Raw genomic sequence first — 24,798 nt, forward strand, 5'->3', positions numbered from 1 at the left:
GGTGGCGCACGCCTGTAGTCCTAGCTACTCGGGAGGCTGAGGCAGGATAATTGCTTGAACCCAGGAGGCGGAGGTTGCAGTGAGCCGAGATTGCGCCATTGCACTCCAGCCTGGGTAACAAGAGTGAAACTCCGTCTCAAAAAAAAAAAAAAGTAAAATTTAAGGCTACTTGTGTACTTTGAGAATTATGGCTAGATGTTGATTATAGACTTCACCATGACTTTACTTCCCAAACCTCTACCAGATTATGAATGCTAACATTTGTATGAATGGATTCTATATTTATACAAGATAAATAGTGTAGGTATTCTATAGCAATGTAAATATTCTATAGTATTCCAACAGAGTGAACTGGTACTGTAGTCAGACACTTTAAAATGTTATTATAAGATATGATAACCTAATAGATCAAATTCATTAATCATCAGTAGATTAATAATTACATTTGAAAACCTACAGATTTTAATGGAGAATTGGAAGTTCTTTATTATAATGAAAAGATCATAAAGCTGCTTTATTTTGATTATTTTCATTAAAGGAAAGTTATTTAAAATGTTAATTCCATTAATAATTATTAACCCTATTTATCCACACAGCATTTTGTGGAGCACAATTTTTGAATACTCCTTAGATGTGATCTGCTATAGGAACTCAAGAGGTAATTATTAAAACTTCAGACTTGGGGGCCTGACACCAGAACTCCTAGCCGAGCATCTTTAGGACTGGAGTCTGTCATCAGCTTTTATAAGAAGCTAATTTGGATGGTCTTTGGGTTCAGGATTGTGAGAATGGATACAGTTTGGCTGTGTCCACACCCAACTCTCCCCTTGAATTGTAGTGGGTTCTTAAAAGATCTGATGATTTTATAAGGGGCTTTTCCCCTTTTTGCTCGGCATTTCTGTTTGCTTCCACTACGTGAAGAAGAATGTGTTTTCGTCCCCTTCTGCCATGATTGTAAGTTTCCTGAGATCTGCCCAGCCATGCTAAACTGTGAGTCCATTAAAACTCTTTTCTTTATAAATTACCCAGTCCTTTATAGCAACGTGAAAATGGACTCATACAATAAATTGGTGCCAGTAGAGTGTGGTGCTGCTCTAAGGATACCCAAAAATGTGGAAGCAACTTTGGAACTTGGTAGCAAGCACAGTTTGGAACAGTTTAGAGGGCTCAGAAGAAAACAGGAAAAATGTGGGTATGTTTGGAACTTCCTAGAGACTTGGAGGGCTCAGAAGAAGGTAGAAAATGTAAGAAAGTTTGGAACTTCCTAGAGACTTGTTGAATGGCTTTGACCAAAATGCTGATAATGATATGGGCATGAAGTCCAAGCTGAGGTGTCTCAGATGAAGATGAGGAATTTGTTGGGAACTGGAACAAAGGTGACTCTTGCTATGCTTTAGCAAAGAGACTGGCATCATTTTGCCCCTGCCCTAGCGATCTGTGGAACTTTGAACTTGAGAGAGATGATTTAGGTATCTGGTGAAAGAAATTTCTAAGCGGAAAGGTATTCAAGAGCAAATAGAGCATGAGAGTTTGGAAAATTCGCAGCCTGACAATGCAACAGAAAAGAAAAACCCATTTTCTTGGAAGAAATTTAAGCCTGCTGCAGAAAATATGCACAAGTAAGGAGGAGCGGAATGTTAATTACCAAGACAGTGGGGAAAATGTTTCCAAGTCATGCCAGAGACCTTCGTGGAGCCCCTCCCATCACTGGCATAGGAGAAAAAAAGTTGTTTCATGGCCCAGGCCCAGGGTCCTCTTACTGTGTGCAACACAGGGAATCAGAGCCCTGGGTCCCAGCCACTTCAGTCGTGGCTAAAAGGGGTCAAGGTGCAGCTCAGGCCATGGCTTAAGAGGGTGTAAGCCTTGGCAGCTACCATGTGTTGTGAGACTGCTGGTGCACCGAAGTCAAGAATGAAGGTTTGGGATCCTCTGCCTATATTTCAGAGGATGTATGGAAATGCCTGAATGTCCAGGCAGGATTTTTATGCAGGGGAAGTGTCCTCATGGAGAACCTCTGCTAGTACAATACAGAAGGGAAATGTGTCACATCTTAAAGTTTCTTTCTAAGTTATACCAATCATTTGGATCATATGTATCTATAATAGAGTAACTCAAAAAGGCATTGTTTTCCTTCCCTCTGTCCATGTGAAAGTATATTAAAGAGCAAGTACTATGTCATTTGACTGACAAATCAGTTCACATCAAACATGGATAGCAGTATAGTTCAAAGCAATATTTAAAGTAAAGTTTATACCTATGGGTAACATAGTCTTACATTATAATTTCATATTAGTATTCCTCTTTTAACATATTTTCAATTTTTCTTTAACAATGCTTTTCTAAAGACAACACCAATTCAATCTTTTATGCTCAGGTCAATATCAAATGCTACAAAATCTTCTAAATATTTCAACCTGATTTTCATTTCCCATAGTAAAACAGTATTTCTTTCCAAATCTGTAACTGTACAGAGATGCTGACTAACATTTTATTCATACACAGCAAGAGTAGCACGTAGTGATATTTTTAGAAAAAGGAAATAATGTGTTGGATATATAAAGAATGTATCTTCTTTATACAACTCTTGCATGGAGGCTGTTCAGGAATGAGACAGAGTAGATGAGAGTTAAGCAGGTGCAGAGAAATAGACGTAGGTAACACAGGCCAGCACCATGCTCAGGGAAACAGCAGGAGTGGAGTCCACAACAAGCTGTGAGGGCTGAGCCTCAAGGAGGCTGGCCATTGATAAAGACACTTTCATAATTCAGAAGACTGGTGAGAGGTGAGATGAAGGTTTATTTCAGAAAACAGCAGTGATTAGCATAGAGTAGCCATGAAAATAATAGCTACGGAATGAATGAACAAGCCAAAGCAGCAGCCGTGCTCGGTGTCAGGCTGCAAGGCGTGGCTTCCATTGCCACACCAATCGGGGAATGCAGATAATTTCTTTCAAGTCTTATCTGGTGTATTAGGGGTCTAAAAAGAAAGCTGCATACCTGTTGGAAGGAGACTGCCAAAATTTGATATAAATGTGTCCAAATGATCTTTGGACTTGGGATTAAAAAAATAAAAACTGAAAGATGCAGAGGCAAATGTGGTTTGGATGCCTGACTGAATAGTATCAAAATGGAATCACCAGAGCTTAGAGCAAGCCTGCCATTGATGAATAACTCAATAAAGCTGTGTTGATGATTCTCAAGGCCAGGGACACCTGTGGCTGTGTGATTATTTGAGGTAGTTCTAATATATTTCCCTGTGAGCAAGTCTAGTCCTTTTAATGTCTATGGGACTCTACCTTTACTCATATTCTTCCTGTTTTTCTCTATTCCTTCCTTTTTAATTTTCTGTGTCTACCCTACTTCCCTCATCCCAATTCTCCCTTTAACATCAATTTAAACTTCTTTAACACTTTGGGATGCTGTGCTAGGCAATGGAGAATTAGAAATAAATAGGACACAATTCCTGTCATTATCAGAGTTTGGGATGAGGGAGAGGTTAAGTGTGGACCAAGGTCTCACCACTACAACTGCCTCCCTTCTCTAGGTTTGAATGTGATCCCCTGACTCCCCGCAATGTCCCACTGTCTTGGTGATGATGGGAGCTATAGCAAGCATAGGACCACAGCCACTGCTTATGCGATTGTGCAGATTCCCCAACCAGTGGAGCATCCTAGCATGCGGAATGCCCAGAGGAAGAGGTACACTTTCCTACTCTGTACATCAGTTCTCCCAAGCTTTGTATCCATGGAGTCATCTCACCAAAAAGGGATGCCCTTGTGAAAATTTACCCATAGAAGGTAGTTTTTGTAACTGACTAGAGAATACCTCTAGTCATTGTGTTAGAGGCAGTCCCATATGGTCTGGACTGCTAGAATCTTGGAGGAACATGAGATCTGAAACCACAGATGTGGGGGTTTCAGCTCTGTGAAAGTTGGACCACATAACATACTTGCTTCCCTGTAGCCCACATTCTAATCATGGGAGACAGACAATAATAGCCAAGGAAATAAATGAGTCAACTAACTTCACGTAGTACTTACTACCTGAAGCAAGACGAGTAGTGGAATAGAAGTGCTTGATGCAGGGGTTGCCATTCGAGTTGTCCAGGGGTTTCTGGGCTGTGGATGATGAACAGCAGTGAGCAAAGAAAAGCCTAAGAGAAGCATCTTTCAAGGCAGAGGAAAACCCTGCAGTGAGACCCACTCAAATTATGAATAAAAGTCAATTATTCTGTTTATTTGGGCACCATGATAAGTCACAAATCCATCAATTAATAGAAAAACAAATGTAACCTCAGATTGCTCTGTTCTGCGGGAACCCAGCACTACCACACAAAACTTCTTTCAACCCACCTTCCCCCTACATCAGACCTCCAAGAGCTCTTCCCAAGTGTATCAAGATAAATGATTAAGCCTGAGGAATGTTCTAGTGCATTTTGGATTAAATCCCATACGTTGTCATATATTTACATTGTATTTGCATAATAAAAAGGATAGCTAATTAAACAGCTTTGGCAGGTAGACAATCTGGTAAGCCCAGGAGCTTGTCCAGTGCAGGTACTGGATAGATGAACAGAGAGCAGAGGCAGCCAAATCACTGGATTCTTTGTTTTTCTTTTAAATATAATTGGTCATTCTTTGTAATTTCTTTCTGGGTTACAAAGAAGAAAAAAAAAGCTAACATCACCTTTTCCTATTTTGTAGTCTGTCTAATAGATATAACCTAAAACTATGTATGAGATTGAAATTTTATACTTATTTTTGACAATATTTTGCTGAGGCTTAATGAAGGTATTCATAATAGATAATTAGATATAACTTCCATAAATGTCATGTCATTTCAGAAAAGAAAAAAATGAATTAAAAGATATTTCTATATCTAGGTATCTTGTAAAATCATTTAGGGAAGTCAGTTATATAATGTGTGAATTCAACAAAGTATAGAAAAAAAATATAAGGTTCTACGTGTCATGATTATCGGGAATAATATTAGAAAGAAATTTTCTTAGCCAGAAGTCAACAGAAATTCTGATTTTTCACAATCCATCCAACATCCAGATATATCTGTTGCCCAACTTACAGCATTCTTGGGATATTGCTGCAGGAACACTGGTGATCACACACTTAGGCAAATAATAAGTCTGTGTGTGAGTTGAGGAATGTGATATACATGCAAATACATATGTCTCTTTCCTTGGTAAACAGATTGGATAGTAAACATACCATATTTATTATTTATTTAGCATAGTTCTAAATTTCCAGTAAAACCTGACATTTCACCTCTTTCTTTTTATTTCCTTGTGTTGAAGATTTTATATATTTCATTAATTGAATCAACCATGAGAAAAGCAAATATGTCTCTACCTTTACTTTGAAAAATGACAGAGAAACATATAGCATGATAACTGCCAAATTAACTTACTTTTAAATAAAGTAGCCATGCCTTGATCATTCTGACCCCTAAAAGAGTTACTGACATTTGAACTATTAGATCTCCCCACACTTTTATGTACAAAGAGATCCAACTTTATAATTACATATAACTATTGAGAATATCAGCACCAACCTGAGGTTGGAATAAAAAGTATTTGTAGTATCTGTTCAGAATTTGCAGGTAACAATTGGGTAGCAAGTGTTAAAAACAACAGCTCAGCGTGGATTAAACAAATAGGAAGTCATGCGCTCCCTTATCTCTTATCTAAAAAGTCCTAGGGTAGGATGGCTTTCAGCTTTGATCCAGTGGCTCAACAGTAGAATATACTGGTTTTTATTAATATCAGTTAGAGAATTTGAAATAAAGAGCAAGCTGTAGTTGAGGTCCAATAGTCATTTCCCCATAATATCAACATTTTATATTTTCTTTTTATCTACTTAGACTTTTATAATTTGTTGGATACAGGCTTCTGGCTTTGTGTTTGAACATACCAACATTGATCTTTTTTGACCTTTAAATTAATCAACCTAAAACATTAGAAAAGATTTCAAAGAGCAACTCAACAAATATTAAATGCCAATCATCTTCCTGGAATTTTAAAATTAGTATTTAAATATCATGGGCCTTACTAAAATCAGAAACACTTTAAAATTTTCTCTTCTTTTATTTTTACTTTTGTATTGTTCCATTTCAAGTGTTTGCTTTCTCAACATATACTATTCCAAACTATTCCACCTGATGGACTCATGTGCTCACATGAGGCAACAATGAATTTACTCCATCTACGTAATCTGCACAGTTGCTTACAAACTTTTAGAGACAAACATAAACGCATATGCCCCTACACATAAGCACTGAGTGATACAAAGACATATGTATAAATTGGTGTTAAAAATATTTTGATGAAATGTATACTGGGGAAGAATACTCACTTTTTAATAAAACATACTATAATACTATGATATTCTGAGTCAATTAATACTATTATTAAGTTTTTAATACTTTGGCTGGTTTCATTCTATTTGTACTTTGAGTTCATCTAGTACACCACCACTAATTAGTGTTTTTAAAACCAAAATGATTATGTCCATGTAATATTTAAGGGAGTTCACAAAATATTTAAGGTTTTACCATTGCTGTGATAAACTTCAAATTATTTAGTTCAATGAAAATATCTGTATATTTAAATCATGCAATCTAATCCCTGAGACTAAGTATTTAGTAAATATTTTTCATTCTTCCTCTTCTGTAATCTAGTTTTAATAAATTCTCTCTTCTTTCCTTCATTCCTCCCTCTTGTTATCTCTTCTTCTTTCTCATAAGTCTTTCAATAGTTAATGCCTTATAGCAGTGCCCAATGCTTAGTTACCTTCAGCAGTAGTTTTTACCCATGGTCGCACATTAGAAACATTCTGAAGATTCTGATTTCATTGATGTGGAATGAGAACTGCTCACTGGTGTTTTTTAAAATTTCCTAGGATATTCTAATGGGTTGAGAATTAGGAGAAATGAGTAAACAATTATGACATAGTCATAGTAGATCAATAAGGAAAAAGTCAGTAGGCATTGGGTTGAGTACACTACCCCAATCTCAGGATGTATGGCAGGGTAACTCTTTCTAGGAGAAATGATTCTTGAGATGGGCAGTAAATGAAAGACACATGAACAGTTGGAAGAGGGACAGAGAAGGAGGAGAAGGAAGAAATTATATTGAAAAAGGAAAGGATACATGGATACGTGCAGTTAGGAATTACCCTAGCTAGGTGAACACATTGGAACCGAATGGAAAAAGAGACTAAAAAAATAATTAAAGGCTGAACTTGGTGTGCCAAGCTAGGTGCCTACATTTTACCTTATGAGATGTAACAGGAGATTAATAAGATATGATAGAGGCTAGTCAGGATGGTCTTGCAGTAATCCACGGAAAGAATGAAGAAATAGGGATGAGAAGAAGGACAGGACACATGGTTTTAAAAAAGGGAAAGAGATTGGGAGTTGTCAATTTTGTCTTCACAGTTTCTGGCTTGAGCAATCAGTAAGGTGGTGGATCCATTCATTGGATAGAAAATATGGCCTGAGAACAGACTTTGGAAACAAGCTGATGATATCCATTTGTACAAATTGTATTTCAAATGTCTGTAGGATACCCAAATGGAAAGATAGGTTTAGCAAGCAGTGGATTTATGGATCTTGGTCTCCATAAAATTCTTAGCTAAAAAGAATAGATAGTATTATATTTAGGAAGTTAATCAATTTCTCTTTCTTGGGGAAGAGAATGCAGATAGAAACAGAAAGAGAATCAAAGGCAGAGACCAATGTAAAACAAGCATTTAGTTGCTTACACTCACACATGTGCATTTCTCTTTATGTGTTACTGAGAAGTGGGTGTTTAACCAGAGACTACATTTCAAATGCACTTAGGAGTGGCTGAATGACTAGTTTTCATCCATGGAATGCGAGGAAAAGTTACATATGCCATGTCCATATCAAGCCTTTTAATAAATCTATGCCTCTTTTTGTAGGAGCTTTTTCCCCCTTATTCTATTTATTTCAAACAATTTTAAGTTCCTGAAAGACAGCAGAGCAGTAAGTGAAAGACCCCTTGGTCTCTGCATAACCACAGAGTGAAAAGCAACTAAGAACACCAACCTCGTACTGTTATATGTGAGCATGAAACAAACTTTTCTCTGTTAAGTCACTGAAATTCCTTGGCATTGTATTGCTCATCACATCTAGTCTTTTCTTTCTACCCTGTTCATCTAATCCTATTTCTCCTTTAAAGCCTAGTTCAGTTTCTTCCCTTATATAAATTAAACCTCAGTAATCTTCAGTGATGGTTCCTTTTCTGGACTCTTAGCATCATTTGTGATCACTTATTTGGCAAATAATCATGCTTTTTGACATTTATTACAATTTTAGTGGGCTTTTCATGTATTTTTGAAATACATGAAAGACAGGCTTGTATTCAGTATATTTACTATATTTTTAAGAGGATTAAAATGTTTTTCTTTTCTCCATAAGAAAATACAATGTCTAAACTTCAAAATAAACTAGCAAATGAGAGAATTTTGATTTTAATGTTGATTGAACAATTATATAAAAGTTATTTTCTTGGCAAGGAAACTAAGTCTGTCGGTGTTTGTGCTTTGAATAATAAGGATTATATCTAGAGAACAATTAACTATGAAACCAATTAGATTTCTATGTTTCTTAATCAGTCATCCCAACATTTACCTTCACATCTGAAGTAACTGTAAAACCCAGCAGACACATTACGAACTATGGCATTCAGTTTTTCATTTGTAAACATTAAGTGAATTAGCAAATAATTTACATTGCTTTCTATCATATATATTTTTCATGGGCTTATTGTCACACTTTTTGGCTAATTTCATTCTCTCATAATAAGATGATTATGAAATTTGCTATCATATGCAACATGAATTTTATCTTTCAAAACCTATCAAACATCTGCTTTGTGGTATAATACCATGTTAGATTCCTCTGTTCTGGGTTATTGGTGTGACTTAGCGGTGGAAAACAGAGAATTCTGTCCCTTTTTGACATAGAAGTTTCTATGCCAGGTCTCCCCACATCCTATAAGCTATCCTCACTGAAAGCTCTTGGCCTGTAGCCCAACAAGTGTTTCATTCCCGTTTGCAGCTAAAACAAATGACTCTGCATCTTTATTTCCCATCTATCAACTGTATGGCAGACCACACAGTTAATTTGTTACTCTACTCTTTGGGGGTGACAGGAATGTTATAAATGGTTTAATTAGATTTCTTTTTTAAAAGGAATCATTTCTGCAAATGTGAAGCTTTGGAAATCATGCCTAAGGGACAGAATTAGGAAAGGAAAATATTTTTCTAGTAAAGGCATGAAAGTGTTATGGCCATAGCACAAAGACGATGAGACAGGAAGAGTGTGGGTGATTTAAGACCACAATGCCGCAAAGACTTTTATTCCATCATAACCATTTTTGTGAAAAAGAATAACAGGTCAGAAGATATTTTTAGAATACTTTGCTGCTTCTATTGCCGTGTTAAAACTTTATTTTTCTTTGTTATTTGTCATATAGAAGTCTGTACTTTAAAAGAAAAATGACATGACTTCTAACGAATCTTCCAGAACATATATTCTCCCCAGAAGAGCTGCAGAATATTTGTAATCAGGTGTAGCATCGCTGGCCCTCCTTGTGCTGCTATCTTAGTGTGGAAAGGGAAGGCAAGAAGTGAAGCAGAGGCAACCATGGCATTTCTAGTTTCTACATGCACAGCATCTGAAATCTAGTGTTATGTCAATTAGAAATAACGACTAGAGCTAAGTAGTTTAAAACTGAGAAAGATGCATTTATAGATAAATGCTTTATACTGATGGTTTTTTATAGTTCTTAAAAATTTATAGTTTCTGAATATTTATAATATAAAACAATTTGAACATGCAAGTACCTAAGAGTGCCACCCAGATGATGGTATGATATTTTAAGAGCTTATGACTTTGACTCAAAATTGCTGCATTTGGTTTATTGAAAATCAGTTGTTTATCTTCTAAGGGTAAATAGAGAATAGGGTTTCCATGAAGCAAAGCATACAGATCTTTCTTTTAAGATGAACCTCTATGCTTAGATTTGAATAAAGATCATAGTAATAGAAATTTTAAATTTTTTGTAATAGAAGTGAGGAAGCATTTGAAATAAATTGTTAAAATGAGTGATTAAAATGGGGTGAATGCTGGTCATTAAACAGCATTTAAAACCATATTGTAAGTGACTGATTAGTATTTCCAGTCTAGTTCATTCTAGTTGCTGTGCAAACTTAATATCTTTTAATCATCCAATAAGAAAATATATTGTTGGCCGGGCGCGGTGGCTCAAGCCTGTAATCCCAGCACTTTGGGAGGCCGAGGCGGGTGGATCACTAGGTCAAGAGATCGAGACCATCCTGGTCAACATGGTGAAACCCCGTCTCTACTAATACAAAAAATTAGCTGGGCATGGTGGCGCGTGCCTGTAATCCCAGCTACTCAGGAGGCTGAGGCAGGAGAATTGCCTGAACCCGGGAGGCGGAGGTTGCGGTGAGCCGAGATCGCGCCATTGCACTCCAGCCTGGGTAACGAGAGCGAAACTCCGTCTCAAAAAAAAAAAAAAAAAAAAAAAAAAAGAAAATATATTGTTAACTTATATCAGTGTTTTTGAAACTTTCAGAATTCATAGACCACTCAATGGATGATGATGCACATACAGGCCACAGAGTCTAAATAAAATGAAACTAGGTCTGTATTAGTCTGTATTCATGCTTCTGATAAAAACATACCTGAGACTGGGCAATTTACAGAAGAAAGAGGTTTAATGGACTTACAGTTCTACATCAGATCTTTTGAGACTTAATCACAACCATCAGAATCTAAAATCATCAGATCTCATGAGACTTATTCACTACCATGAGAACAGCATGGAAGAAATTACTGCCATGATTCAATTATCTCCCACTGGGTCCTTCCCATAACATATAAGAATTATAGGAGATACAATTCAAGATGAGATTTGGATGAAGACACAGCCCCAGGCCATGTCATTCCATCCCTAGCCCCTCCCAAATTTCATGTTCTCACATTTCAAAACCAATAATGCCTTTCCAACAGTTCCCCCAAAGTCTCAACTCATTTGAGCATTAACCCAAAAGTGCACAGTCCAAAGTCTCATCTGAGATAAGGATTCTTCTGCCTATAAGTCTGAAAAATCAAAGGCAAGTTAGTCACTTCCTAGATACAATAGGGGTACAGGGATTGGGTTAATACTGCCATTCCAAATGGGAGAAATTGGCCAAAACAAAGAGACCACAGGCTCCATGCAAGTCTGAAATCCAATAGAGCTGTCATTAAAAAAAGTTCCAAAATGATCTCCTTTGACTTCATATTTCCCATCCAGGTCACACTGATGCAAGAGGTGGGTTCCCATGGCCTTAGGCAGCTTCACCCCTGTGGCTTTGTGGGGAATAGCCTCCCTCCTGGCTGCTTTCTCTGGCTGACATTGAGTGTCTGTAGCTTTTCCAGGTGAACAATGCAAGCTGTCACATTTTGAATGCTTTGCTTCTTAGAAATTTCTTCTGCTGAATACCCTAAGTTACGTCAAATTTAAAGTTCCACAGATCGCTAGGACAGGAGCAAAATGACACCAGTTTCTTTGCTGAAACATAACAAGTGACACCTTTGCTCCAGTTCCCAACAAGTTCCTCATTTCCATCTGAGACCACCTCAGTCTGGACTTTATTGTCCATATCACCATCAGCATTTGGGGTAAAGCCATTGAACAAGTCTCTAGGAAGTTCCAAATTTCCCACATTTTCCTGTCTTCTTCCGAGCCCTCCTATCTGTTTCAAGCTCTGCCTCTTACCCAGTTCCAAAGCTGCTTTCACATTTTTTAATATCTACAGCAGCACCCCATTCTACCAGTACCCGTTTACTGTTCTAGTCTGTTTTCACACTGTTGATAAAGACATACCTGTGACAGTGCAATTTAAAGAAACAGGTTTAGTGGACTTACAGTTCCACATGGCTGGGGAGGCCTCACAATCATGGCAGAGGGTAAAAGGAATTTCTCACATGGCAGCAGGCAAGAGAAGAGTGAGAGCCAAATGAAAGGGGTTTTTCCCTTATCAAACCATTTGATTTTGTGAGACTTTTTCATTAACACGAGAACAGTATGTGGAAACTATAGCCATGATTCAATTATCTCCCACCTGGTCTCTCCCACAACATGTGGGAATTATGGGAGATACAATTCAAAGTGATTTTTCGGTGGGGACACAGCGCCAAACCATATCAAGATCCATCATAGCCTTTAATACAAGAACTAAGCCTTTTGAAAGTAAAAGCAGTAGCTCTTTCCAGTCCCAAGATGGGTAGCATTGTTAGAAACTTTTCTTCAAGATACTTGTTTCAGGCTTAGTAATGAATACACTTTGGACAAAAACTCAAATTTCATATACTATCAAAGCATCAAAAAAGTGGTTTTTAAATTCCTTTTTATGTCTACTGAGGAAAAAAAAAGAAAATTCAAAGCCAAAATGATAGGTCAGGAATGAAAATAAGCATTGGGTGAGAGGGTATTAGGCACAATGTTTGAGATTGGAACCCAGTATCAAGAGGCTGCTGACTGCATCCTGGTCTGCCACTACAGGCTGTGTGATCTTGAGACAGTTTTTTGACTGTGATTGCCTCTTCAGCTGTACAGTGAGAAAAATAGTGCCGGATTTTTACAGTTTTAATGAAAACTAAAGCAATTAATGTAAACAAAGGTATCAAAAGTGTGCCCAACATGTAGTAAGTGTACAGGAAATTTATTAGCTCTTGTTATTTGTTGATTCTGTTATAACAGGACCAATGTTTAGCTGGGGCACAGCAAGGTGGACTCACCAGTGGTTTTTAACCCATGTTCATTCTAATTGGTCATAGCTCACTGCAGCCTCAACCTCCTGAGTCCAAGCAATCCTCCTACCTCTGCCTTCTAAATAGCTGGGTCTATAAGCATGCACCACCACACCCAGCTAATTATTTACTTTGTAGAGATGGGGGTTCCACTATGTTGCCCAAGCTGGTCCTGAACTCCTGGGCTCAAGTAGTCTTCCCTCCTTGACCTCTGAAAATATTGGGATTACAGGCGTGAGCCACCACATCTGGCCTGAATAGTTTGAAAGTCATCCTCAGCAAATTCCTATACATTCACATGGAGCATGGATATAAATATTATGGAACAATCTCTAATTGAGTACTGCTCTTTGGCACTCCAGTGACACTAGATATATAACCGCTTAAATGCCGGATATTTGTCAGTTTTTAAATCAGAGACGGCACTAAATTGTTTCCTGATTTACTTGTTTAATAAATTCTTCTTTGCCAAGTAATTCTTCATGTTCATTTGACAAATTTAAATGTAGTTAAATATATATATATTTCATTAAATTGAATATATATATTTGCATATGTGTGTGTATATATATATATATTCAAAGAATTGTTTTCTCTAACAAACAAATACAATCATTGATTCAGAGAAAATTTTACTCTAACAAGTTGCTCTAGGTTCTGCCTTTTAAAGAATTACAAAATATTATTCTGAGCATTAAAAATCAAGATATTTTATTCCTGAGTGTTGGGTTTGGGCTATTAATGATATTAAAAGTTTCCTTAGCTACATCACTAAATGAGTAAGCCATTTGAAATTAAAAATTTACATGTATCTTTCCTGGAATTGCGATAGTAAGAAATATTTTTCTCTTTCTCCATGTTTTCAAAGTTTATTTCTCTTTTTAAAAATGTATTTGTAATAGCATTTTTGATTGACAATTCATAATTGTATATATTCAAGGAGTACAACATAATGCTTTGATACATGTATACAATGTAGAATGATTAAATCAAGGTAACTAGCATATCTATCATCTCACTTACATATGATTTTTTATGGTGAGACATTTGAAATTTACTTTTTTAGTTATTTAGAAATGTCCCTGCTGTGCAATAGATCTCAAAACCTATTTCTCGTGTCTATTGGAAACTTTTTGCCCTTTGATCAACAACCCCCTATTCCCTACTCTCAACTCCCAGCCTCTGGTAACCATCATTCTATTTTCTACTTCTATGAGTCCAACTTTATTAGATTCCACATATATGTGAGATCATGCGATATTTGTCTTTCTGTGTCTGGCTTAGTTCACTTAACCTAACATCCCCCAGATTTATCCATATTTTTGCAAATGGTAGGATCTCCCTGCCCCGATTTAAGGCTGAATAGTATTCCATTGTGTATATATATCACATTTTTTAAGAAATTTTTTTAAAATTTCAATTTACATTCATCTATTAGTTGAAAAAAGCATGGTCACAATGGAAGGATATTCATGTGTTAGAGGATCTGTTAATATAATTGAGCATATAAATATCTTATTAACAATAGCTAACTTGTACTGAGCACTCACATAATCACAATATATGTGTTAATGAATTTAATTATCATAGTAACTCAATAGGTTCTATATTATCCTCATTCTACAGAGCCACAAAAATTGACTTGCTCACAACTATTAGCAGAGCCAGTATTAAAACTCTTTGCTTCAGAGATAACACTCTTGAATAAAACAATAAATAACCTCTTAAAACAGAAAAAGAAAATTATTTTCAAGGCCCATTTTTAATGAAAACTCAAAAAAAGAATGGATGGATACATTTTCATTGCTATATATGTGTGTGTGTGAAAATGTATAGGATATGGTACACAAAGGAGAAATACTCAAGTCAGAAAAAAGCTAAGTTACTATTTGTAATGAGTAAAATTGAAAAGTTAATCATTATTTGCAGATGATATGTTTATTTACTTAGAAAGAAAACAAAGTAAACTAAAAGACTATTTTAAAGATCTATTCAGGTGGGTAGGCAAGATGCAAAGATTCCCACTCTTTGGTGTACACCTGTTATGCAATCCTTTCCTCTTGAGAGTGAGGGAATGTGTGAATATGATTGAAAATCACTCATGTAATTAGAGTACTAATGTGTTGACTTTGCATTAATCAAAAAGGAGATTATCCTGGATGGGCTAAACTTAAATCAGAGGAGCCTTTAGGAGAAGGAGCTGCATCAGAGTAATGTACCTCTGCTGGCCAGAAGTAGGCAAACTTTCAGGTGGGCCATGTTGTGAACTGCATATGGGGGTCACATGCAAGCAATGCACTTGTATATTGCCCTTGCCCCTGCCTTCCACATGTTGCTTCCAGTAGGGAAGATAGGAAGATTCCATAGCAGAGAAAAAAGTGGTCTCATTTATGAAAGAAATGATCATCCTTCATGTGAAACTACTTAAGACAAACTGAAGAGACTACAACATACCACATCAATGGAGACAAAAGGTAATATGGTTGGAAGGGCTCACAGGCATTATGAAGCAACACTTAGAAAGCCTAATAGAATAATCAACCTCTGGGATACTGACAGTTTACTAACAAGGTTGAAGTTATTGCGGTTCTGATTGAATCACCACACCTGCACCATTTTGCAAATTGGGCCACCATTTTTGTGGCCCAATTCCACACAGTCCCAAGACAGAAACATCATGCAGGCCAGTAGGAGCCCTCTTAGAATTGAACTGATCATGAAAAAGCATACCCAATTCTTTGTTTTCAAAATGGAAGAACCTTGAAAGAATAATAAATTTATTAATAAAAATCTCATCTTCTGCTAATTTTAGAGAGTTTGAGGACACTGTAATACCATATTGAACTTTGAACACCTTTCTATGGATATTTTTTGAATGCATGAATAGTTATATTGATAGTTTTTCTTTTAGAATAACATAATAAGAGTAACAGTGAGAGAAAATATTTTAAAAGGAATAAAATTAATCAAAACTACACCTTTTCACTGGTGTGGCATAATTGCCATGCTCTTTGAAATGGTGAGATTACTAACAAGAAGCAAAGACTAAGATTTTGGCTTTGCCCAATTATAAGTCCTTGACCTTCTGAAATCCCCCAAAATTCTGGCTAAAGAAATTGAAGGGAGTCTTGACTTCCTAGGGCTTCCAAGGCAATTAAACAATAATTTTAATAGGCAGGAAAAGGTATAACATTGCTCTTCTCTGATTGGCCTCTAACATGGATGAATTGGAGACTGCAAATCTAGTCTCTCAATTTAAGGTAAATTAATGAAAAAGTCATGTTTCAGCCAAGCAAATCATTGTATGAAACTAACTGGTAACAGATGTCATTAGCAGCAAGCAAACAACAAAAAGTATAACTAGATTCAATAAGAATATAGCCATGCAAATGACAACCCAGTTAGATTCAGATCCTAATAAGTTCATGTGGAAAGCTAAATGTGCAATGTGATGCACCTCCCCTCAGCACCTTCTTCTGCCTCCTTCCCTTGAGTTATTCAGGATGAATACTGGGAACAGAGAAGGCTCAGTGTTGAGACTGATTACTGGGAACATGGTTAATGTATTTCTTCCTTTTTAACCAGAAACTTTATGAAACTTGCTCTGCCTCAAAAAGGTTTTTACTGGGACTAAAAGATTGTTCCCTTATAATATTCAATTTGGATTCATGGAAGATTTCAGTGATTTCCAGGTAAGTCAGAGACATTTACATAACATTTTCCAAATTTTATTTGAATGACATCAAGTCTTCTTAGCTAAGGATTTTATTCCATCAGTAAAATTAGAGGGAAACAGGAAACCACTACTTTGGGCTAAAAGAGAACAAGCATGCAGGATCATGGCCTAGCTTAAGTGAGTACTGAACAAATAAAACCAGTTCTCTTAGCCTCTAATGCCACCTTAAAGGTATGTCTGGAATATAGAGATAATGCCAATATATACTCCCACGAATTCTGCATGAAAGTTCTAGTTGTTCTATATCTTTGCTGACATTTGAGGTTGTCAGTTTTTTTGTTTGTTCGTTTTCTTGTTTTTGTTTCTTTAGTTTTAGCTTTTGTGGGAGGGCATGAGGTGATACCTTATTGTGGTTTTAATTTGCATTTCCCTTGAAGTATAATGATGTTGCATATTCTTTTCATGTTTTTTTTCCATAATTTGTTATTTACATGTTTGCCTACTCCTTTCTTACTAAGTTATGAAATGCTAGAGGATAGAAACTTAATTGTTGCTTATTCTTTTTTGAGAAAAACCATTATCTGCCAATATAACCTAGTCTTCTCATCTTTCCTAGCTATGCCTCTCTTTACCTCTCATAGCCTTCCTTTTCCAGGATCCTATGGTGGGGGTAAGACAACTGCATAGGTTGGGGTGCAGAATTACCATCTGTAACTCCTAGGATAACTTTTCTTCTCTTATTTATTACTATCATATTTTACCTAACAAACAAAAAAATAGTTAATTAACAGACCAATAAAATGCTTTGACCAGCTTTGTGATGTTTATTTATTTAAACAATGTAAAAATATTTAATTTATGATTGGCTTTTTCAAATTCTCAGAAATTACTTTATCTGAAACTGAAACAAATCATTATGCTGCCTGTATGGGCTTTTTCACTTTTTCATTGTTATAGGTATTAAGATTTTAAGTTTTCTCAATATGCTTGGAGCAAAAACCTCAAGTTTAATATAAAGGCATATATAATGAAATTAGCCCTTGAAGTCTTGATACCTTTATGATAACAGGCAAGAAATAGAGGCAGTTTTATCTTACTTACAAAAGAGTAAGATGCTTTAAAATGTTGCTTCAGCACTAGGATATTCAAATAAAAATATCTTCTAAATAATTTATATTAAAAAATTAATATATTTTTTCTTTTCTCTCTCTCTCACACACACATACACACACACACACACACACACACACATACTCGTTATTTGTATTCTAAAATATTTTATTAGAGTCATTTTTCCACTAGGCTTTTGTGTGCACCAAATAAATTGCTAGGCTATTAATAAGAGGGTATCTGTCAATTTGTCTTAAGTATTGTGAGGATTAGAGCTTGTGAAAAATTTTGATTTCTGAAAGTAAACAGAAATGCTAAACAGTGCTGTTAAATCACCCAGACCAGAGGAAGCAGAAACAATCACCCCACATGTCCTTCTGGAATATTGCTAGTGCCACCTCACATTTTATTTGTTGCCCTTTAACTCCTTTATTTTTGCTTTAAAATTCTGCATTATTGACATGTTTTCAAACATAAACCACATCATAGTATGTTAATACAACTTAATTTTTCAATCATTCATTTATTAATTCTTCCTTCATTCTACAAGTTACAAAAAATTCTATCAGCTTTGATAGTAGAGAAATTTGATGGTGGACAGATGGCATCTATTATGTACTTCTCTACCATCCTCAATAATACTCACTGGCCTAACTGAAAATAAACTACTTAAATGAAGATGCCCTTGTAGTATCATTTAATACTCTGGTCTTGTAAACCAGAAATGGAGAATCCCTTCCCCAGGACAACTCAGGGAAAAAGCATCCTGCTTCACCGTCAACACTCAAAGCTGAAATTTTAGTTAAACTATCCCTGAATTCTTTCTTAGCACATACTTTGACTATCATGTCAGTACTAATCAGTTAGCACTATTACATTAGTGCTTTTATGTACTTCGTGCATTACTGCTAGTCCCCATGAATAATACATAGTACTATAATTGTTTAATTGTACATACTACATTCATGTATAATAATACATTACAAATCTAGTCCATATGCATATAAGCATGTATTAGTATTCCTCAATCAACTGTCACACATTCAGTATCATTGACCATATAACCAAACGTAATCCACATGGATCTTGATCCATACTATAAATCCTTAATATTGCATAGTACATACATTCATTCATTGGACATAGCATATTTCACAGTCCAGAAGTCCCTTGTCCACATGGATATCACATACCAATTTTTGGTCTCTTAATCTTCCAACCTCCAAGAAATCATCATCCTGCTCAGGAGTGCTACCCTCCTTGCTCCGGGCCCATAACACTTAGGGGTGACTATACTGAAACTATACCTGGCATCTGGTTCTTACTTCAGGGCCATAAAACTAAGATTTCCCACACATTCCCCTTAAATAAGACATCTCAATGGACTAATGACTACCACCCTATTAACCAGTCACTTGAGCGTTGTCATGCATTTGATATTTTTAACTTTGGGGGATGCTATCACTCACCATCATGGAAGGCCTGGTCCCTGCTGAATCCATAGTAGATGAACTCCGATTTGATTCCTGCCAAATCAATTGCAGAAGCTGAGCTTATACTGAAGATTCCGGGCTGGCATAATAACTATAAGGTGTTAATTAATTCATGCTTGATAGACATAACAATTAATCAATAGATGCTCAGGCATATACGCTCACCAGTAGTTTGTTGGTAACTTACTATGAAAAAAAATACAAACAAAAGAAGGGAAGGAAAGAAGCAGCTGGTACCTGTGGTTTAGAATCACTATGTTAAAAGTATCTCCTCTTACCACATTAATCCTCATGGAAATCTTGATGTCATGATTATATCTCAGTTTTCCCTAGGAGGTCTAAGCAAGATTAAGAAACTTGCTCAAGGCTTAAGACCTAGTCAGGGTTGAAGGATCCAAAACCATGTTATGTCACCCTCAGGCCACCAAACTTTCTACTGTATAGAGCTTCAGCAGTCAAAGATCAATTAACTTTTCTGTGGCTACCTGAACATATTTAGTGACATCTAATTCTTTTCTCCCTATAATCCTACTAAAAAGAAGTTCAGTTCCAAAATAACTTAGAGCTCTTTTTATGATACTATGCACATGAAAGACTGCAGGTTTACCAAGAAGTTTATTATACAGTCATTCAAAAAGCCATTTTTTCTGTATGTTGCCTCAGTTATGTGGATTAAGTCATAAGGAGACTGGTACATGAAAACTGAAAAGTGCTCTCTGATCCTGGCAATATTTATTTTCATTTCTTTGCACTTCACCCCTCCAACAGACAGTATGTTTTCAAATAAATAAAGGCCATGAACAACTTTACTAAGATATGTTTTCTCCTTCCTTCAACCCCATAAGCAACTGTAGATACGCAAAGTTATTATTGATAAGACAATTGTTTTAAAAATACATTATTCATATCAGTGGACTTTTTCAATATTTTTGTGTACAATGTGATACTATTATCAACCATGAAAAGTTGACCAACTGTCTGGTATCAAAAATACACATTAGATTATTAAAATATAAGAACATGATTAAATAACATTATAAATTATAAATTCTTAATAGAATCACAGATCTTTAGGTTATGTACATAAAGTAGCCTTGGTTATTATTTAGCTCACTCCTTAATTTCTTTAATAGAGAGATAAAATGACTAAGTCAATTTTTATCAGTTTTGGAAAAAGTTAACAATTTTAAAAATGGACTATAAAAGGTTTTTACAGGTATCTAGTGAGCAAAAATTAATTAAGCTTTCATTTAATCTTAACTACTTTTAAATTATAGAAAATTTGCAGAGCTGATGGAAATTTTATTGGTGTAGTTTGCAAAGATTGGTAGGATGATCTAGGGGCAAATACTGGAATATTTCCCCCAGTACACATTTTCTCTCTTTTCCTATGGTAATGGAACTCCTTAATTTGAAACAATTCATATTCACCTTGAATAATGTCTGTATTTTTAAAAATTTCCGTACAGTTAAATGCAATTCTAAGTTTTGCTAGTGGGCTCTAAGTGGACATGAAATGTCCAATTTCTGAATTGTGTCCTTAAAGAAAGGAGACATGCTCTCTACCAGTCCTTTAACTATCTGCGGGTGGAATGCAGAAGTGATGGCAGGTGTTATAGTAATTATAAAGTACATGAGATAAAAATGAGTTGTTGAGGAAGGCAAGCAGAACAACATGTCAGAAGATCCTAGGTGATTACATAGCTATCACATCTGCCCTCGATTACATGTCCAGAAGTTTGGAAGAGAGAGAAATATATTTGCACCTCATTTAAACCAGTATTTCACTACTATGCATATTCAGAATAATAAAACTTTTATATTCCTCTTCTTATGTAGCAGTTGTCTCTTTACACCTCAAAATTCCCACCATGAAACCCAGAAAACTGGTCGCTTTTTTTCTGTAAGTCCCCCAACTAGCTGCTAGATTATTTGTTGACATATGAGTCAAGCATTCATAAATATATGTCAGAGGCTAGAAAAACAGCAATCAAACATTCTAATCTTAGCCTCGGCTTTCTGGCTTCATTGAGCTTTCAATGTCAAAAACCACATTTAGTCAAACTTTCAGCTAATAAATTTTATTTTTATTCAAAATTCTGATATCCAAGCCATATAGTGAAGTGTAGAAAAAGAAAATAAAAGTCAGGTTTTCTTTGTTCTTTATTGAAAGACTTGGCTTACATTTCTTTTTTCCTTTCTCTTTCTCTTTCTTTCTTTCTTTCTTTCTCTTTCTCTCTTTCGTAAAACTGTATGTCTTTGAAAATCAATGTCTACTGGGAATACATTTTAAATCAATGCCAGGTTTGCCCTTTTGCCAACCTAAAAGACTACAGCAATAATGACATCACTTCCCTGCTCCTGAAAAACTGCTTCAAATTCGGTAGTAAACGTTGCAAACTCATTTTATCCTTTGTTTATAAAAGCAGAAGTGACAGAATTATTCTTGCAAATTGCTTTGATAAATGTTACTCCTTTGGGATTAAACATTCCTGAACTCTTTTCTGCTTTACTGATCCCTTTCATGCAATCCCTTTGATAAAGCCTAGTTTCAGTTGTGTATTGGATTTCTTTCCACTGTTTAGATATTCTGGTTAAATTGTCTGCTCACTCTCCAAATATGCTCCACTGCTTAGGGCTTTGCCTTTCCTTCTTTAAAGAATAATAACTATTAATGTAGATGAAGAGCACAGCATTATTGTAAAATCATACGGAGAGTACATAATAAATGTATCTCAGATTTTATTATTTTATAATTTAACCACCATATAAATAATTCTTCCTTTTCAGGTTAATTTCCTTTAACAATAAATACTGATTATGGCTATGTTTTAAAAGGAACTTAAGAGTTTATATGTTTATGATCCTAGGTTTTCGTTGAATTTTTAAAACACAATAAACTATATTCTTTCTTCTGGTTTCTGGTAGAGGGCAAGACATGAGCCAACATACTGAGATGATTCTGGACATAACCTTTTAGTCCTCAGTGTGAGCATTAAACATGTATTCCTCTATCTCTTAGCCTTTCTTTGCTCAATTAGTTCATGACTCATTTTTTAAAAATCAAGTACATTCTATGCTTCTCTCTTTTTTTCTTTATTTCATTTATTTATTTATTTATTTTTGAGATGGAGTCTCACTCTGTCACCAGGCTGGAGTGCAGTAGCCAATTGGTTTACTGCAACCTCCACCTCCCAGCTTCAAATGATTCTCCTGCCTCAGCCTCCTGAGTAGCTGGGGTTACAGGTACCTGCCACCATGCTTGGCTAGTTTTTATATTTTTAGTAGAGATGGAGTTTCACCATATTGGCCAGGATCGTCTCCATCTCTTGACCTCATGAACTGCCTATCTCGGCCTCCCAAAGTGCTGGGATTACAGGCATGAGCCACCGCGCTCAGCACTCATGCTTCATTTTAAACATGAACATAGAAACCTCTATACATTTTAATTTGGATTTTAAAGTACCCTATTCAGATTTCTGAGGTTGCTTGAAATAATGTAACTGTTACATTTTTATTATTTCTACTAATCAAAACTTTATCAAGATTTAATGTATCTATTTCATTGTACCAACAGAGCAAATTGGATGATTTGGCTCATGGCCAATAGGTAGAGTGGAAGAGCCATGAAGAAACACTATCTATCCAATTTAGTTCTTTGTTTCTAGATCTCAGAGTTAAGAAATAAAATACACATGGAGAAATATACAAGAGGAAAGAAAGCAAAGAAATACCACTTTTCTAAATTACTAAATAGCAGAATTTGCATTATGCTTGATAAGTCTCACTAAAACGGGACCTTATTTGAACATGAATTAAAAAGGTGTTGCAAGAATATTTCAAAACTCTAAAAAGACTATGATTTAACCCCAAATCCAAGAGACAAGCTCAAAGCAAATTGAGGACACAGATAGATTGCCTCAGATGAGATGCAACAAGCACTTACTTTTCTGAATGCTCATAATGCAGAGGCTTTTTTTCTGCCTGTTTTCACAATTTGGCTGCGTGAACTCAACATTTATATTGATCCACTCCGTGCAACACTCACCTTCAAACCTCCCCATTTTCATCTACAATAAACAACCCACACATGATTATGTTTAACAATATTCAGAGAACATTTGCAAGTGTGTTTTAGTTAGCAGCTGCTTCACACATTAGTGATGGAAAAAGGTTTTCATATCTTTGTTAGGTATAAAGTCCAAATGAATGTACTCTTTGCTTCCATGCATCTTTTGAAGGCTACTTAGAAGATTTTTACTATTACCTGAAATGTAATGAATTATGTACATTATGCTTTCATGTATGCAACATATGCAAAATGCGTATAAATCCATACTTACTCAAATAACAGATAAAACAGATTCTGAGGAAAGTATATGCTTTATTTTTCATTCAATTTAGTTCCTTAAATTATGATTTAAAGGGAATAAAAAGAAAAAAATGTAAAAAGATACTACTCATGTGTTTATATCACTAACAGTATAGATGTTGGAGAAAATTTTATATTTTTGCTTTTCGAATGTAATAAAATATTAATGTATTGTATAGCCTTTTTCTCCCTCTCTCTTCCTCCCTTTCTCCCCTCCCTCCCTTTCCTTTCCTTCTTCCATCCCTCCCTTCCTTCCTTTCCTACTAAATAGTAATCCCTGAATATCCATTGTCTGCAAAGCACTGCTCTAGTTGCTAGATTGAATAATAGATTGCTTAATTAAAATAATATGATTTGTTAAAAAATGTTTAATTTAAATCCAGTATCCTTTTATGTTTTATAGTTCCCACAGAGGATTTTCTCAGAGATTCTCATACTAGACATCTTGGCCCCTGGGCCATGTGGTTTCATATGGAATATGGACCTCTCATGTGCTAAAAAATTTATTAGAAAAATTGTTTAATTAATGCTAGTGGAATGACTTGTTAACAAGTCTTCCCCCAGCACATTACTGTTCTCTCTTCCTTTTCCCGTAGAAATTGCTGTTTCGTTCTCCTGTCTCTTCCCAACAACTATGATTATTTTGTATCCTTGCAGAGGAAAACAAAGATACATTTAATCTGGTCCCTTAGTTGTCCTTGCCTTTTCCCACATTTGCAAATGGCTTTAATACCTCTACACCGGATTACCCTCTCTGCTATTTTCCATTTCAGTACATTGAAAAGTCCATCTGGCAATTCTGAAGCAAAAAGACTGGCATTGTCCTACCTAGACAGAGCCCCTGTACTTTAACGTGTCTAAAATTGAATATTTGCTTTTTCCTACCAGAAGGACTCCTCTGTTACCTCTAAATTTTGGTAAGTGCTGTCATTACTTTTCTGGTCTCCAAGGTTCAACTTTTTGTCAGTTTTCTTGATTCACTTCCTTTATAGTTCTACTCCCCCAGAGAGTCACAGTTCTGGCTAATGATTCTTTATTTAATTTCTTGCATTTGGATCTTCCACATTCACATTTTATTCCTGCTTTTTTAACTTGAGTCTATAGCACCACTGTTCATATGGTGGCTACCACTCACATATGACTGCTGAGCAGTTCAAATGAGGCCAGGAAAGTCATAACTAAAATTTTATTTTACTTAATTGTAAATAATTTAGTTTAAATAGTCACTTACAGAGTGGCTACTTTATCGGACAGCAGAGGTTTGGAGAATAAAATTCAATGATTCAA

At 35.7% G+C, this 24,798-nt stretch overlaps 1 long non-coding RNA gene across 3 annotated transcripts in view; it reads right to left on the reverse strand.

Moving 5' to 3' along the window:
* The window catches only part of LOC105731378 (uncharacterized), a 168,501-nt gene extending 149,329 nt beyond the window's left edge, over positions 1-19,172 (reverse strand). For all 3 annotated transcript variants that reach the window (XR_010345391.1, XR_010345390.1, XR_010345389.1), the window contains exon 1: positions 19,116-19,172. This is a non-coding gene — a long non-coding RNA (uncharacterized LOC105731378). The remainder of the gene's footprint in view (positions 1-19,115) is intronic.
* Between the last annotated feature and the right edge of the window lie 5,626 nt (positions 19,173-24,798).

Source organism: Aotus nancymaae, unplaced genomic scaffold (assembly GCF_030222135.1).
Source record: "Aotus nancymaae isolate 86718 unplaced genomic scaffold, 86718_ANA_hifiasm-v0.15.2.pri h1tg000033l, whole genome shotgun sequence".
NCBI lineage: Eukaryota > Metazoa > Chordata > Mammalia > Primates > Aotidae > Aotus > Aotus nancymaae.